The 15,626-nt window shown below is 35.3% G+C and overlaps 1 protein-coding gene across 6 annotated transcripts in view; it reads right to left on the reverse strand.

Moving 5' to 3' along the window:
• The window catches only part of LOC125647644 (zinc finger protein 27-like), an 82,180-nt gene extending 66,777 nt beyond the window's left edge, over nt 1-15,403 (reverse strand). For 3 of the 6 annotated variants that reach the window (XM_056141677.1, XM_056141679.1, XM_056141678.1), the window contains exon 1: nt 15,261-15,402. The gene's annotated coding sequence lies outside the window, so the exon portion shown is untranslated. Of the gene's footprint in view, nt 1-1,436; nt 1,549-2,684; nt 2,740-15,260 lie in introns of all 6 variants that reach the window. The other 3 variants (XM_056141685.1, XM_056141687.1, XM_056141686.1) reach the window with 3 other exon arrangements.
• Between the last annotated feature and the right edge of the window lie 223 nt (nt 15,404-15,626).

Below are 15,626 nucleotides of genomic sequence, written 5' to 3' on the forward strand. Positions count from 1 at the left end.
ATTAAAATGTAGAAACTCGAAATTTTGAATCATTATTGTACAGCTAGCATATGGGGTAGTAAAATTTATTTGACCTGCCAATTATTATGCTCTCGCTTGCCCTATGGACTAATATAAAAGTTAATCGCAAACTGTTTACCTATCGTGACGTCATCACATAAGTGATATAAGTTAAAACACACAAATAAACTGTTTAATGTGGTACGATATATCATGTACTCTGTATACATGTGCCTTCTCTATCGTGAATTTTATTTCATAAAGAGAAGTTATACATATACATTCACTATTACTACACATTTTAACAGCTTAATAATAGAATTTCAGATATATATGGATATATTTATAATTGATATTCTTAATCCTCGAGAGAGAGAGAGAGGGGGGGGGGGGGGCGCATCTTATTGTTTTAAACATATACAATTCAACAACTTATAAAGAATTATGATGTATTGTATATTCAACCTAAACTACTGTTTAAGTATGTAAACTTCACCACGAAGTAGTTTATAATGAAAAACGTTCAATGTGTATTGAATGTCTTTATTTAATCGATGTGACAGAGAAAATTTGGTTACAGCTGAAACTCTCAACGTGCTTTCCTTCCCGCCCAGGGAGTCTTGCAATGCGTTTTCTAAGTTCGTCTCTAAGCGCAGTGAGGTCCTACGAACCGTAATCCGCCATCGTTACTAAATATTCAACAACTTTCTAATCTAAACATGTCCTCCCGACGCTCTCTTAAACTTGAGGTTAGAAACGCCTTGGACGTCAACGGATCGTGCGCCACCTGTAATCAAGGGCGAGTAATTTGAAGTTTTATTTGCCATTTATTTTATAACAATATCTTTTCTAGTTTTCGTTTCACAGTCGTTTAAACTTTGTATTGTTTTTTAGCATGAAAACTGTATAACGTCATGATGCTTACGTCATGTTGTTGACGTTATGAGAATCAACAGTGTAATACACACAAAAAATGGACACATAGGTTAATACTTATGTATATATTTTTGGGGCTTATTCTGATTGTAAATCGAAACTGTTAAAATACTAGGAACTTGTATATTTTCTATCACGATGTTTAGATCTGAGATATATTGCTGCCCCCCCCCCCCCCCCCCCCCCCCCCCCCACTTTACAATATTTTTCTTCGCCGTATTGGATATAATTGAAAATTTGTGACCAAAAATCAAAATTCCATGCGATGAAAGGGCCACAGCAAACAATATTGTTTTACTGTCTACCTCAGAGACGAGTTGTTTTTCAAGTTGTATATCTATTCGTATCATTTGCCATTAAATTTATATTAACTGACGATAAAAAGAGAGACAACTCTATAATTTTGGTTAAACTTGAGTAATTATAGCAACTAATTAGGAAAATGGATTTTTTAAACATCCCCCTTGTGAACCAAAAATGTTTGAAAAAACACGGTGGACCTTTAAAATTGTAGGCACCTCTGAAGTCATTTTTCTGAGCGAGGTAGACTTTTAAGTCCGCGGAGGATCTCCGTGGATGTCGCCTGTGCCTCGTTTGTGCCGCCGTGCACCTCTGTGTGATAAAACAAAGAAATAAATACTAAGCGAAATGTTATTAGTGGGTGAAAATTAAAACGTATAAAATGGCGACTTGTATATATTTATATCATTTGATGATATCTTATTGTTATGTAAATATATGCAGAATCGCAGACTGGGTTAATCATTTAAAAACTTGTTTGTGTACTATTGGTATTCAGATATCAATTCATGATACCATCCTTTCTTGTCACTAAATAGAAGGTATTATACATAATAATTAAGAGTTTTTGATTGATTGATTGTATCTTGCTTAACATCTCACTCAAGAATTTTTCACTCATATGGAGACGTCACCAAGACCGGTGAAGGGCTTCAAATTTTAGGCCTATGCTCGGCGCTTACGGCCATTAAGCAGTGAGGGTTCTTTAATGTGCCACACCTACTGGGACATGGGACATCCCCTGATGCCGAGCGTTTGGCGATGGAACTGTCACTACCCGTTTTCACGACTTAGGTCTGTCGCGGCCAGGGTTCTACCGCATGCGAACGCTCTAACCTCTCGGCCATCACGTAAAGTTTTTGTATGAGCTGATTTAACTATGCAAGAAGAGTGACCTCTAACTGTACATGGGAATGGCAATGGAACAGAAGGAGGACTAAGGGACGTAGAAAATGATGGTTGGTGTATAGATGACAGATTACTACTCTTGAGTTCTGGATTTGACTTGCTGTATTTCTGTACATAAGACCTGCATATATGTCTGCATTTGTCACACAGAAAATCACAGTCACTAAGCGTTTTTCCAGATAGTCTGCTTATTACATTCCTATGAATCTTTGATATACATGTAACAATATATATCTGTCTGTCTGTTTCGTAGTTCTAGGGCAGTTAAATCACTTAGAGGACTTTGTTCTAGGCATCTGTAACAAATCAATTAGGAAACGGAAATAAATCAAAATATCAATGTTATTCATACATACTTAAATATTAAGACGTTATTCTGGCTGTTTCCCCATAAAAATTGTCAAACTTTCCCCCCAAATCGAGTCAAAATTTTGCACTTTTTAAAACAATATGTTACAAATATTTTACGTATGACCTACTATTGCATCAATGGCATCCCGATAAAGTGAATATTGGACAGTATCAATTAAGATAATTACCCTGTATAATTTCCATTTCATGATCGAGATGCATGCCATGTCGCATGAATGAGTACTGTAAAAAGAAAAATTCTTTAAAAAATCTATAGTTACAAAATTTCAATAGTTTACACACAAACACACCCGCATGCACCCATTTACCCATACATCTATTTATGGATGAGTTCAATATTAAAAAATTCCTAATATCAAAATAAGTTGATAATTTTTCCAAATCAGTAACGCATATATTCATAGCTTCTAAATTTGGTGTGAAAAACACTGGATGTAAATCATTTGATTTTGTTTCATTAGGAATAATGATAAAGTCATGTACACATGTAATAATGCAGAACTTCAAATGAGTGTGGTAAAAAATTGGGACAAAAATATTTTTAAACAAGAGGTACTGTGAGCAATGCTCACTAAGAATACCCCCCGCTTACCCCAATCTCCCAAAGGGTGTTGGTAATAGGTATAAACTACCTCTTTTCTGAGTGTAAAAAACAAATGGCATGACAAACCGAACCATATTGCTACTTCGATGTCCAGTGCGCGTGACCTTTGACCTTTTGACCCCAAAATCGATAGGGAACATCTTCATCCCATGGGTAGTCCATATGTATGATATGGTGACTGTAGGTGGAAAGGATAACGCTTTAGAGCCCGGAAACCATATTGCTACTTCGATGTCCAGTGCACTTGACCTTTGACCTTTTGACCCCAAAATCGATAGGGAACATCTTCATCCCATGGGTAGTCCATATGTATGATATGGTGACTGTAGGTGGAAAGGATAACGCTTTAGAGCCCGGAAACCATATTGCTACTTCGATGTCCAGTGCGCTTGACCTTTGACCTTTTGACCCCAAAATCGATAGGGAACATCTTCATCCCATGGATAGTCCATATGTATGATATGGTGACGGTAGGTGGAAAGGATAATGCTTTAGAGCCCGGAAACCATTGCGTCTACAGACGGACGGACAGATGGACAACCTGATTCCAGAATATCCCCCCACAACTTGTTGCGGGGGGTATAATAAATCTAAAGATTTAATAAGTCGTTATTATTTTATACCCGTAATCATACATATAATTACTTCTCATTGTAATTGAAAGTAAAGGAAATGCATTACAAAACACTATATAAATCAATTTTCACAACGTAGTGGAGATTTGACAAAACAGGTTTACATATGTTGGCAAGAAAGATGTATGATTAAACTCATGTGCGGGAATTTATTAACTGGAAATATATGAGAATAGCTGAATGATTGGAGAAACTATGTAAATGAGCAAAATTATGTGTGAGGAATCTTGTATGTTGTTGTTTTTCCCCCCAGACAAATTCAGAAAGGTTACTTATCATTTTCAAATAAAAGTGGAATGTACAAGAAGTTTTTACTACTATTCCCGTACTTTTTATTCATATGCAATGACATTTATCACTGGCCCATTGAGTGGTCGGCCTAGTGATAGCCCCGTGTATAGCGTACTGACTCGAGGTGCAGAACTTTAAAAGATTTGGTTGAAAATGTTAACTCCCGGCTACATAATTGTTAATACTTGCTGTAGAATGGAAATTCTGTAATACTCGCGTATCTAATTTTTAGGAATCAACAAATCGAAGCATTTTAATTGGCACCTGTATCCGCAAAAATCACAATACATCACATATACTGATGTCAGCTGTTCAGACGACTATTCCACCTCTTCTCGCGATATTTCAAAAAAAATATTTTTCAATAGCAGCTAGAACGTCCCCGAGACTTTTTTTCATTGGAAAGAATACTTTTTATTACCAATTTTTATTCAATCGAATTAAATCTTAGAGCAAAACATACGCAATATAAAAAGCATTGCCTCAAAGTGAACAAGAGTACCGCAAACGGTACACAATACGCCCGTGAAATGCTTACATAGGGTGTTTTTCTTGTGCTATAATTTGTAAAACTTCGCTTCAGGCAGTATCAGCCATCATAAGGCTGTGACAAACTTTCATATGAACAAAGGGTCTTAGCTTAAAAATCGAGATTTCCTCAAAATGGACCAAGTTCAACAACCTGTAATTTTTTCAAAAATGGAAGAAAATCAAAATCCTTCCCCAGATGCACGTCTTCAATACCCATACAAACACTCCACAAAATAAGATGGTCCTCACTTGAAAACTGTGGGAGGAGTTGGGCAGACAAATTATGTACCCTCCATAGAATATTAATTTCCATATAGACTAAGTTCAACAACCTGTAATTTTCTCAAACATTGTAGAAAATCAAAATCCATCCCACATGCACATCTTCAATACCCATACAAACACTCCACAAAATAAGAAGGTCCTCACTTGAAAACTGTGGGAGGAGTAGGGCGGACAAATTATGTACCCTCCATATAATAATTATTTCCAAATAAAGGAGCAAAACTGGAAAAAAGGTCGAAATGGATCAAAATTGCAGTATGATCTAGAGTGACCCACAAAGAAGCTACACAGCAAGTTTCAGCATGATATGTAAAGAGATATGAAATTATAAAGAGAAAACCCCGAACGGACAGACGGACGGACGTACAAACATCGCTGTACCATAATACGTCCTGTCTAAAGACGGGCGTATAAAAAGGGGTGGTAAAATACGGGATAAAATCAAATACATTTATGGGTTTGATGTTTAATTTGAAGTAATCAACATCCGGTTTCACAAATTAACATGACATGTGATATGGGTAATTAGTATATATGGAAATCAAGGATAGAAAAAATCAGCAAAAGACACTGTAGATTTCACCCCAAGCGTAGGCCATTACAGGGTGTTCGTGGCTCGAGTCCTTTACTCGTTTATTACATAACCATGTAATTAGTGTACATTTACTCCATGCATAAATAACCACTTTTACAGTAATTCTCTCTGTAGTACCCAAAGAAAGGTCTTATCACAAGGAATACACATGTGAAATATGAAAGCCCTAGCACTAACCTTTAAAAGTTATGGCCAAAGTTAAACATTTTCAAAAGTAGGTCAAACTCCAAGGTCACAGGGTCAAATATTTTGGTACCTATGGAAAGGTCTTGTCACAAAAATATTCATGTGAAATATCAAAGCTCTAGCACTTACTGTTCAAAAGTTATTAGCAAGGTTAAAGTTTTCAAAAAGTAGGTCAAACTCCAAGGTCACAGGGTCAAATATTTTGGTACCCACGGAAAGGTCTTGTCACAATAATATTCATGTGAAATATCAAAGCTCTAGCACTTACTGTTCAAAAGTTATTAGCAAGGTTAAAGTTTCAGACAGAATGACATAAAAAAGTTTATATATGGGATGAGTTAAAATGTTGAGGTAGATAGTTTTTATCTACATTTGTTTATTATGTTAGTACACTTACATAAATATAAACAAATACATACAGGGATTTATCTAGGTTGTTTTTACTACCGGTAAAAGGTATACCTTTCCCCTTTGACAACAAATGGATATTTCCCCTTCCACAGATAAAAAATCCCCTTCATTTGTCGAAACTTCACAAAATTGTATGAGAAATTTCAGCAAAAATCATTTTTATACATTCTAAGTCATTTTCTATAATTGTCAGACTTACAATATAGATAAAATGAGCAATTAATCAATTTATATGACTGTAATAATCAGTGGATATCATATTCCATGATGTCCCCCATCCCCTGGACGCTCATGACTGCATTATAAAAAATTCCCTTAATTTATATAAAATGGGTAGTAACATCTAAATGCTGAATAAAACCCTGATATATATACAAGTTAATTTGAATAAGAAAGTTAATTTACTTGCTTCTAATAAATACATACTATTAAGAAACCGATTAAAATCAATAATCACATTGAAAGGCTTCATTGATTATTCCAATTAATATTTTTTATCCGATTGCCAACACTAGGGTGAGTTTCAGTCTAATAGACAGACAATGAAAAGGAGAGGGGGAGGGAAGGGTGGAGAGGGGGAAGGGAGGGGGTGGAGTGGGGGAGGGGTGGACCACAAGTGTACATCAATATTTATCCTAATCACACAGATCAGTACACAGGGATCGACACATTAATGATAATGGAATGCAGAAAAAATAATAAAATCCACTCAGTGTAGATGTCCTGCATGATTTAACACCATCTTGTCAGGGATCTGAGGAAATAACCAATCCAAACAAGTTGTTATAATACAATCACAAAGAACATTAGAGGTGGTCATTTATTACAAAATAATTGTGTAGAATGTATACTATCATAGAAATTTATAAATCCCACACACAAATACAGATCCTCTCAGATCAGCGCAGAAAAGTTTTGGTTTTAATTCATGGGATCAGTTTTCGCACTGCCCATGTGTGAATGTTCCTACACTGACAATTTCAAGTAAAACTTTCAATGAGGAGCTACTGTAAGATTTATTTTCAGATAATGATTTGAAAAAGAAATCCATCTCTCTATTGTTGTCCTTTGAGGTAAAAATCTGATGTGAAAAATAGATCTTGTCTCCTTTCATTCTCAATCACACTCGATGTCCAATCATAAACCAGAGCCGGGTATCCGCACACTGGGTCTGTGCTCTGACATCTTCACCTATATGATAATTTCCCTTCAACATTTACAGACAAAATCACTTTAAATATTTCCTAGTCATTACTTAATTATTACAAAACTTCAAAGTTGAAGGTTATAACTACTTTCTTTAAACGATGAAGCTATGATGTCCACCTATATGGTAATCAGCCTACCGAGAAAAGCATTGCATTTCATGAACTCTACGTGCCTTACTATTCAGAGTGAGTCTCTCCTATTTTAGACTAAATATGCTGCTTCTTCGAGTGTAAAATTTTCTGCCATTAGGTCAACAGCAATATCACACATTGTGAAATTATACACATTTAGTTGTTCACACTACAGATTAATTGACGGGTGCAGAATAAAAGCAAAAGTAACTAAATTAAACATCAACAGTATAGCTGAAACAGTTTATAGCCACCTCATCTCAAAATCTCACTTTCAAGATATACGATAAGAGGCCCATGGATTAAAACACTGACCAGCTACTTTATTTCATATTATCACTGAGTTATCTGTATTTCACTTACTGGCGAAGTAGAGACTATTTCATAAAATGAACCAAAACTTCCTTTATCCAATTATGTTTTGTGTAAAAGCTAAACTTCAAACTGATTTTTAAAGAATTTTGATAAAATCACAAATTATGAAAAATGAATATAAATTTGAACAAAGAGGAAAGACAAAATTCAATAAACTTCCTTGATTCAGGTGAGCTAAATAATTGCTCTAGGTTCTAGCCAATTCTGAAAAATCAATGCAGCATAAATAATTGACAAGAAACCACATGGACAAAGTCTCACCAGACGACATGTCTTTGTTTGAAGTCAATACTTGCCAAAAAATCATAGCAAAAAACTTCATTTTTGTTGGATCTTCAAGTCCTGGTAATGAAAAAGGTATTAACAAAATGTGCAGGAGTGTGACCGTATAGGAAAATGACTGACAGGGAACATGAAACAAAATGTGTCCCTCAGTGACAGTTTGATGTAAAATTGTCGTTGACGTTGGTCTGCATAAAATAATCGACCACCACACCTTCATGTCTTCACAAATCAATTGACATGTAGTACTTTTCACATTTTTTTTTTTAATTTTCAAAACACTGCATTGAATGTTCAAATTTGTCACCTTCTTGTACTGAAATGCACTTACCTGATGAACTGAAGTGAAAGTTTAAAGAAACAAAAGGTGCATCAAAAGAAACTGACGTACTCAAGTAAAAATAAATGTGCTGCCATAAAAAAAGAAGATATGCAATTAAACACAAAAAATTCCTATAAAATACACCCCTTATTACCCCAATTCTTCAGTTATCAATGCAATCAGATACCTTAATCTTCCGTAGAAGACCTGGTGCATATGAACACCTTAAAATGCAAGTCAGTGACTGCTAAATGTCATAGATCATGGCCAGATAGGTGCACAAAAAGCCGTGTTTATAAAAACAGAATTCCTATAAAAAGTTTGTGCGCGATGTCAACTGTAAATGATTCCTTTTCTCAACAAGTGACCTGTGGTGGTATGGCGAAGATGTATGTTACACGAAATTGACAAGATTTAAATTACAATAAAAAAATTTCATGTAACGAATTTTATTTTAATTCAAATTATTTGTATGGATTTATCTGAACCGTACGTTTGCAGTAAATTCTTAAGGATGTGTATCACACCCGAAAAATGTACAATAATATTTTGAAATTGAAAACATCTAATTAATTTATTTAGTGAAAAATGCAGTTTTAGTCGAAAGTATTTAAAGCTCTGTGAGATTCAAACTCACAATCTACAGACAGGTGGTCTTATTATGTTAACTCACCAGCTTGGCAATGGAATTCAAATGGGCAAGAAATATGTTACCGCTATTTATCTTACCATTTATTTCAGTTATTCATCCTGAAATCATGTTCTGCAATGATTTCAATCATCAAATGTAAAAAGATTGATTGATTCAATATTGTTTAACATCCCTCTCTAGAATCTTTCACTCATATGGAGATGTCACCATTGTCGGTGAAGGGCTGTAATATTCAGGCCTATGCTTGGCGCTTACAGCATTTGAGCAGGGAGGGATCTTTATCATGCCACACCTGCTGTGACACGGGAACTCGGTTTCTGCGATCTCATCCGAAGGACCGCCCCATTTAGTCGCCTCTTACGACAAGCAACAGGTACTGAGGACCTATTCTATAGCCCAGATCCCCACGGGTATTGAATTCTAACCCGGATACCCAAAGGTGTGTTGTTTGAGCATGATACCGATCATGATGACCTGAACATTAAAGTCCATGCAAAACACTAAATCCAAGTTATAGCCCCTCCCTGATCATGCAAATAATGATGTGAGCAGACTTGAATCTACACTATTTAAAGACTTATGAATATAGATTTGACACATCATACCCTTGTGGTTCTTGAGAAGTTTTTTTTTAAAAATTGCCCCTTTGAAAAAGAGGTCAGTTGGATGATCGGTAGGTCTGCAGGTAAAGAGGTCAGTTGGATGATCGGTAGGTCTGCAGGTAAAGAGGTCAGTTGGATGATCGGTAGGTCTGCAGGTCTGTAAGCCAAGTCTTGTCTGCTCTGACAATATCTAACACAAGAGTACCGCAAATGGTACAATATATGCCCGTCGGATAGTGAAATTCAACCTGGAAGCATATTGTGCACTCTGAATTGATACAACACACATTCTGAATAGAAAGGCCTTAAAGTAGGTCATGGTGCACCAATCCATCTGACATGTGAACGGATTATGTATTTCTCTGAGAGTGAGGTTGAAACAAAATATCAGTGCAATATCTATCTATGATGATAAAAAGTCCAGGAAACCATTTAATATACTTTAAGCCCTAAAGTATGTCATGGTGCACCAATTAAGTTGAAATGTTTGAAATGTGAACTGATTGTGTATTTCTCTGAAAGGAAGGTTGTGACTAAATTTCAGAACAATACCTGTGACCAGACCAAAAATAAATCTGGAAAACTGTTTGACCTACTTCTACCCCTAAAGTACTGTAATTTAAGTCATAGTGTGCCAATCCAGCTGAAATGTTTGATGTACTTGTCTTCCTCTGAGAGGAAGCCTTTAACTAAATTTCAGGGCAATATCTGTATCCGTAATGGAAAAAAAGCCCGGAAAACTGTTTGACCTAGTATTTTTTCCACAAAGTAGGTCAAGGATGGATCAATCTAGCTGAAATGCAAATTGAAATTGTATTCCTCTGAGAGGAAGCCTTTGACTAAATATCAGGGCATCATCTGTATCCGTAATGAAAAAAAGCCCGGAAAACTGTTTGACTTATTTTTTCCAAAAAGTAGGTCAAGGATGGACCAATCCAGCTGAACTGCAAACTGAACTTGTATTCCTCCAAGAGGAAGCCTATGACTAAATATCAAGGCAATATCTGTATTCGTAATAAAAAAAAGCCAGGGAAACTGTTTGACCTATTTTTAGCTCAAAAGTAGGTCATGGATGGACCAATCCAGCTGAAATGCAAACTGAACTTGTATTCCTTCAAGACAAAGCCTTTGACTAAATATCAGGGCAATATCTGTATCCATAATGAAACAAGAGGCCCACAGGCCTCATCGGTCACCTGAATATTAGTGACAAAGTATCACTATACTTCCATCAGCTAAGAAATCTAGAAAAAAATTCCTGTTCTAAATATCTAAGCTAAATTCTAATGTTCAGCAACAGTATAAAACAAGATGTGTTCTTAAAACTTCACTGCCCTCAAAAGTGCATACACTGATGAAAGGCTTTATATAATATAATGTGTATTAACATTAAAAGATGACTTATTTGGACCCATCCTAAAGTCATAACCCTGGGTTGTGAAATTCACCATTTTTTGTACATCCTTTTCTGCTATTTCTACATGTAAGTATGCATTTAGATTTTATACAGTATCATCAAACTTACACATAAATACTATATACGAAGTTTGGCCCCACCCTGGGGTCAGAACCCCTACTCTGGGGATAATCAAATTTACAATTTTGGTAAAAGACTACCTGCTCTATCCATTTAGTTTCAATTTATTATCAACAGCACTGAAGAATATGTTATTTAAGTGTTTTACACATAAACACTATATAACAAGTTTGGCCCTGCCCTGCAGTCAGAACCCCTACCCCGGGGATCATGAAATTTACAATTTTGGTAGAAGCCTTCCTGCTCCCCATCACCATGCATTTAGTTTTTCTTACACGTGGGTGGGTGGTTCTTGAGAAAAAGATTTTTGAAAATTGGTCAATTTTGGGCAGTTTTTGCCCCACTCCTAAGGCCCCAGGGGTGCAGGAATCCTGAAATTTACAATTTATGTCTCCCTTGTTCTAAAGATCCTTCATACTAAATATGGAAAGAATTGGAATGATAGTTATCAAGAACAAGTTAAAAATGTCTCTTGTTCACACATTTAATAACTGACTTTTTTGGCCCCACCCTGATACCAAAACCCCTACCCCTGGGATCATCAAATTTACAATTTTGGTAAAGGACTACCTGTTCTTTCTAAATATTTATTTAGTTTCAATATAGTATCAACAGCACTAAAGAAGATGTTATTTAAGTGTTTTACATGTAAACACTATATACCAAGTTTGGCCCCGCCCTGGGGTCAGAACCCCTACCCCGAGGATAAAAAATCTTAGCGAGTGGTGATTTACAAACCATGATCGTCTCATATCTGGTTTTTACGGTGATGCATTATTTACTTTTCTTAAACCTGCACTCAGAATCATTCATACGCTTACATCAATGGACAATGCTATCTGCCTTTTCCTTAATATATTTTTTTTTTTCCTTTAGAAATTCAGAATTAAAACAATGCTTTAAAGGTCAGACATCACATTATGATTACATGGTTTTGACACAATCTGTGCAAAATGGTATACATAGTATAATAGACTAAGTATATGTACATGAGTTTGCTCAGATTGTGTCAAAACCCTTTGTCCTATCTAGTACATTTAATTTATTGCCATATTGATGTTGGGTTGTTGTGATGACATGAGAGTAATGCTGTGCGTACGATTATCAACAAGAGTATGCAAACGGTACATAATATGCCCGTGAAATGCTTACATAGGGTGTTTTTCTTGTGCTATAATTTGTATAACTTTGCTTCAGGTAGTATCAGCCATCATGAGGCTGTGACAAACTTTCATATGAACAAAGGGTCTTAGCTTAAAAATCGAGATTTCCTCAAAATGGACCAAGTTCAACAACCTGTAATTTTTTTCAAAAATGGAAGAAAATCAAAATCCTTCCCCAGATGCACATCTTCAATACCCATACAAACACTCCACAAAATAAGATGGTCCTCACTTGAAAACTGTGGGAGGAGTTGGGCAGACAAATTATGTACCCTCCATAGAATATTAATTTCCAAATAGACTAAGTTCAACAACCTGTAATTTTCTCAAAAATTGTAGAAAATCAAAATCCATCCCACATGCACATCTTCAATACCCATACAAACACTCTACAAAATAAGAAGGTCCTCACTTGAAAACTGTGGGAGGAGTAGGGCAGACAAATTATGTACCCTCCATAGAATATTAATTTCCAAATAGACTAAGTTCAACAACCTGTAATTTTCTCAAAAATTGTAGAAAATCAAAATCCATCCCACATGCACATCTTCAATACCCATACAAACACTCCACAAAATAAGAAGGCTCTTACTTGAAAACTGTGGGAGGTGTACGGCGGACAAATTATGTATCCTCCATATAATAATTATTTCCAAATAAAGAGGCAAAGGTCGAAATGGATCAAAATTGCAACATGATCTAGAGTGACCAACAAAGAAGCTACACAGCAAGTTTCAGCATGATATGTGATAGGGAAATGAAATTATAAAGAGAAAACCCCGAACGGACGGACAGACAGACATCGCTGTACCATAATATGTCCCGTCTAAAGACGGGCGTATAAAAATTGTAATTAATCTGAGGCAAAAGAGCAAATTATTACATTTAATTATATCACAATTATGCATGGAGTAGGTAACTAAGAGTTATTAACATGTATGTAAATGTTTGCAATGCGTTTGAAATAAAGCGAACAGAGGAATGTATCAAGCTTGAGTTCTAGAAAATCATTCCTCAGTTTACTTTTCTCAGCATAGGTCTAAATTTGTGGAACTTCACCTACAGCTGGTGACATCTCAATATGAGGGGAAAATTCTTGATTAAGACGTAAAACAATCAAACAATCACTCAATCCTATTACATGAAATGTTTTTAAAGTGGTTATGATTACGGTATTTGAATCTGGGACTGCTGCATCATACGTCAGGTGCTCTACAACTGAGAAAACCCAGGCCACTATCCAGTGTCCATTTAAATACTACCTAACCGATACTACCACAGTACATTTGATTAGTGCATGAAAACTTCTCGTATTTTGAACAAGAAATCAATAGACACTTTTCACCTCATTTGCCATTACTGCAGTATGATACTTATAATTCTAGAACGGGTTTGACTCTGTGTTGCAGATACAACATTTTGTGGATGAACATGGACAGATCACAGCAAAATTTAAGTTATTTTAATGGAAAATTATATTTTAAGTTGGCTTAGGAATCAAGTTTAACAATATTTGTAATGGCAAGCATTGTTTGATGACCTTATCTACCTATTTCAGTGGTATACAATGTATATAGATGTTCTAGTCCATATTCAAATCTTCTGGCCCAACCTCAAAATATCACATGCATAATATTACCTCTAAATTTAACAACTAAATTAATAAATGATTTCTTCATTATCTTACTATACATAGCAGTTTATAAAACTCTACCCCATTTTAAGATTTGAAATAAATTTCGTAATGTAATCAAGTAATGACTTCTTATTCTATCTATCATAAATAGAAGTTTTGGCAACTTTAAAAAAAAAACTTAAAGAGGTATTACAATTCCTGTACACGCTAACAGCTGTGTACTATATGCAATTTTTTATCATTATTGTATTTGCCAGTTTTAGCAACTTTCACATGTATTGTTAATTTGTTTACACCTGTGTAACATGCACATACATGATTTTATACATAGGTACCTGTAACTCATCATCACTACATATGTAGTATCAAACTCAAACCCTCCTCCTGTTATTCACACTTTTATAAACTAAATTGCAAAGGCCTAACATACTGTACATCTTATTTGACAGTGAACGATCTGTTTTTCTCTAGCTGAAATTCACCTTTATACTATCAATATTTAGTCCTCATTTATATCCAGTGTATAAATCAAAGTTCTCCAGACAAGTAGATTAATACAATTAACAGACAATTATAAACAAAAGAATTCAGGATTATTCTGAAAAGTAATGATTATTCTGATAAGTGAAACAAAATTCTCCTAAAATTGAAAGGTTTGATAATGAAACTTTATCAAAATGAATCTATTATAGATCTGCCGGTCTCTCTGGCTAAAGGCTGGTGCATTTAAGGGCCAAAATGTCTGGGGTCCAGGCCCCTGGATCATGAAACATCTTAAGCTTAAGTCAAAATCTGAATATTGCAATGAAATGATTGAGAAGACAACCATCCCAAATAAAATTGATATTCTGTATTGCTTTATCAAATTTCTATTGTCTGTAAATATAAAAGTCTCAGTCCAAAAGCAATGAACATCTTACAGGTGATTGAAAGTTTGACTTAAGTCTGATTTTGCTACATGATCCTGGGACCAGGAGTTGAAACACATTTCAACAGCGTCACCCTTTTCGAACATATGCCTACAGTAGTGAGTACGTGGCCATAAGTAAGTTTTCCCAAGAAACTTAAGAAAGAGTTTCTCTATAGCCTATATTCTCTTTAGAGAAGTCGAGAGGCATAGCCTTCTGACATCGAAGTCGATGAAGCCATTGAAGGCTATGCCTCTCGACTTCTCTAAAGAGAATACATAGCCTAATAATACAAAACCATAATATATTATATTATATTTTCAAAAATCCCAACATTACTAGGCCTATACTGTACATTGAGGTAAAATGTGTTTTCCTTTAGGCCTACCTGCACTCTTCAAATATCTTAAAAGGCCTATCGGCCGTCGACAGCCTCGGAGGCTGGTGGATTACGATCCACATCGTCTGTAAAGAGTTCTAACCAAAGAAAGACAACTCTTCCAAAATGATTTTTTTGTTTTAATTTTTTTTTCTATTTACCGGTATTTATTTATTTTGGTTTAATACGATGATTCCTTACAACAATAACCACAAATAAACACATAGTAATTAAATGCCTAGACATATGTGTACACACAAAAAAAAAAGGGGGGCATTCGAACTAAATCCACTTTCACTACATAAGACATGGCTTCATTTATAAGTAAATTTTGGTGAAATGTATCGATGTAAGAAGTACATTATAATAAACACA

Source organism: Ostrea edulis, chromosome 6 (genome assembly GCF_947568905.1).
Source record: "Ostrea edulis chromosome 6, xbOstEdul1.1, whole genome shotgun sequence".
Lineage (NCBI taxonomy): Eukaryota > Metazoa > Mollusca > Bivalvia > Ostreida > Ostreidae > Ostrea > Ostrea edulis.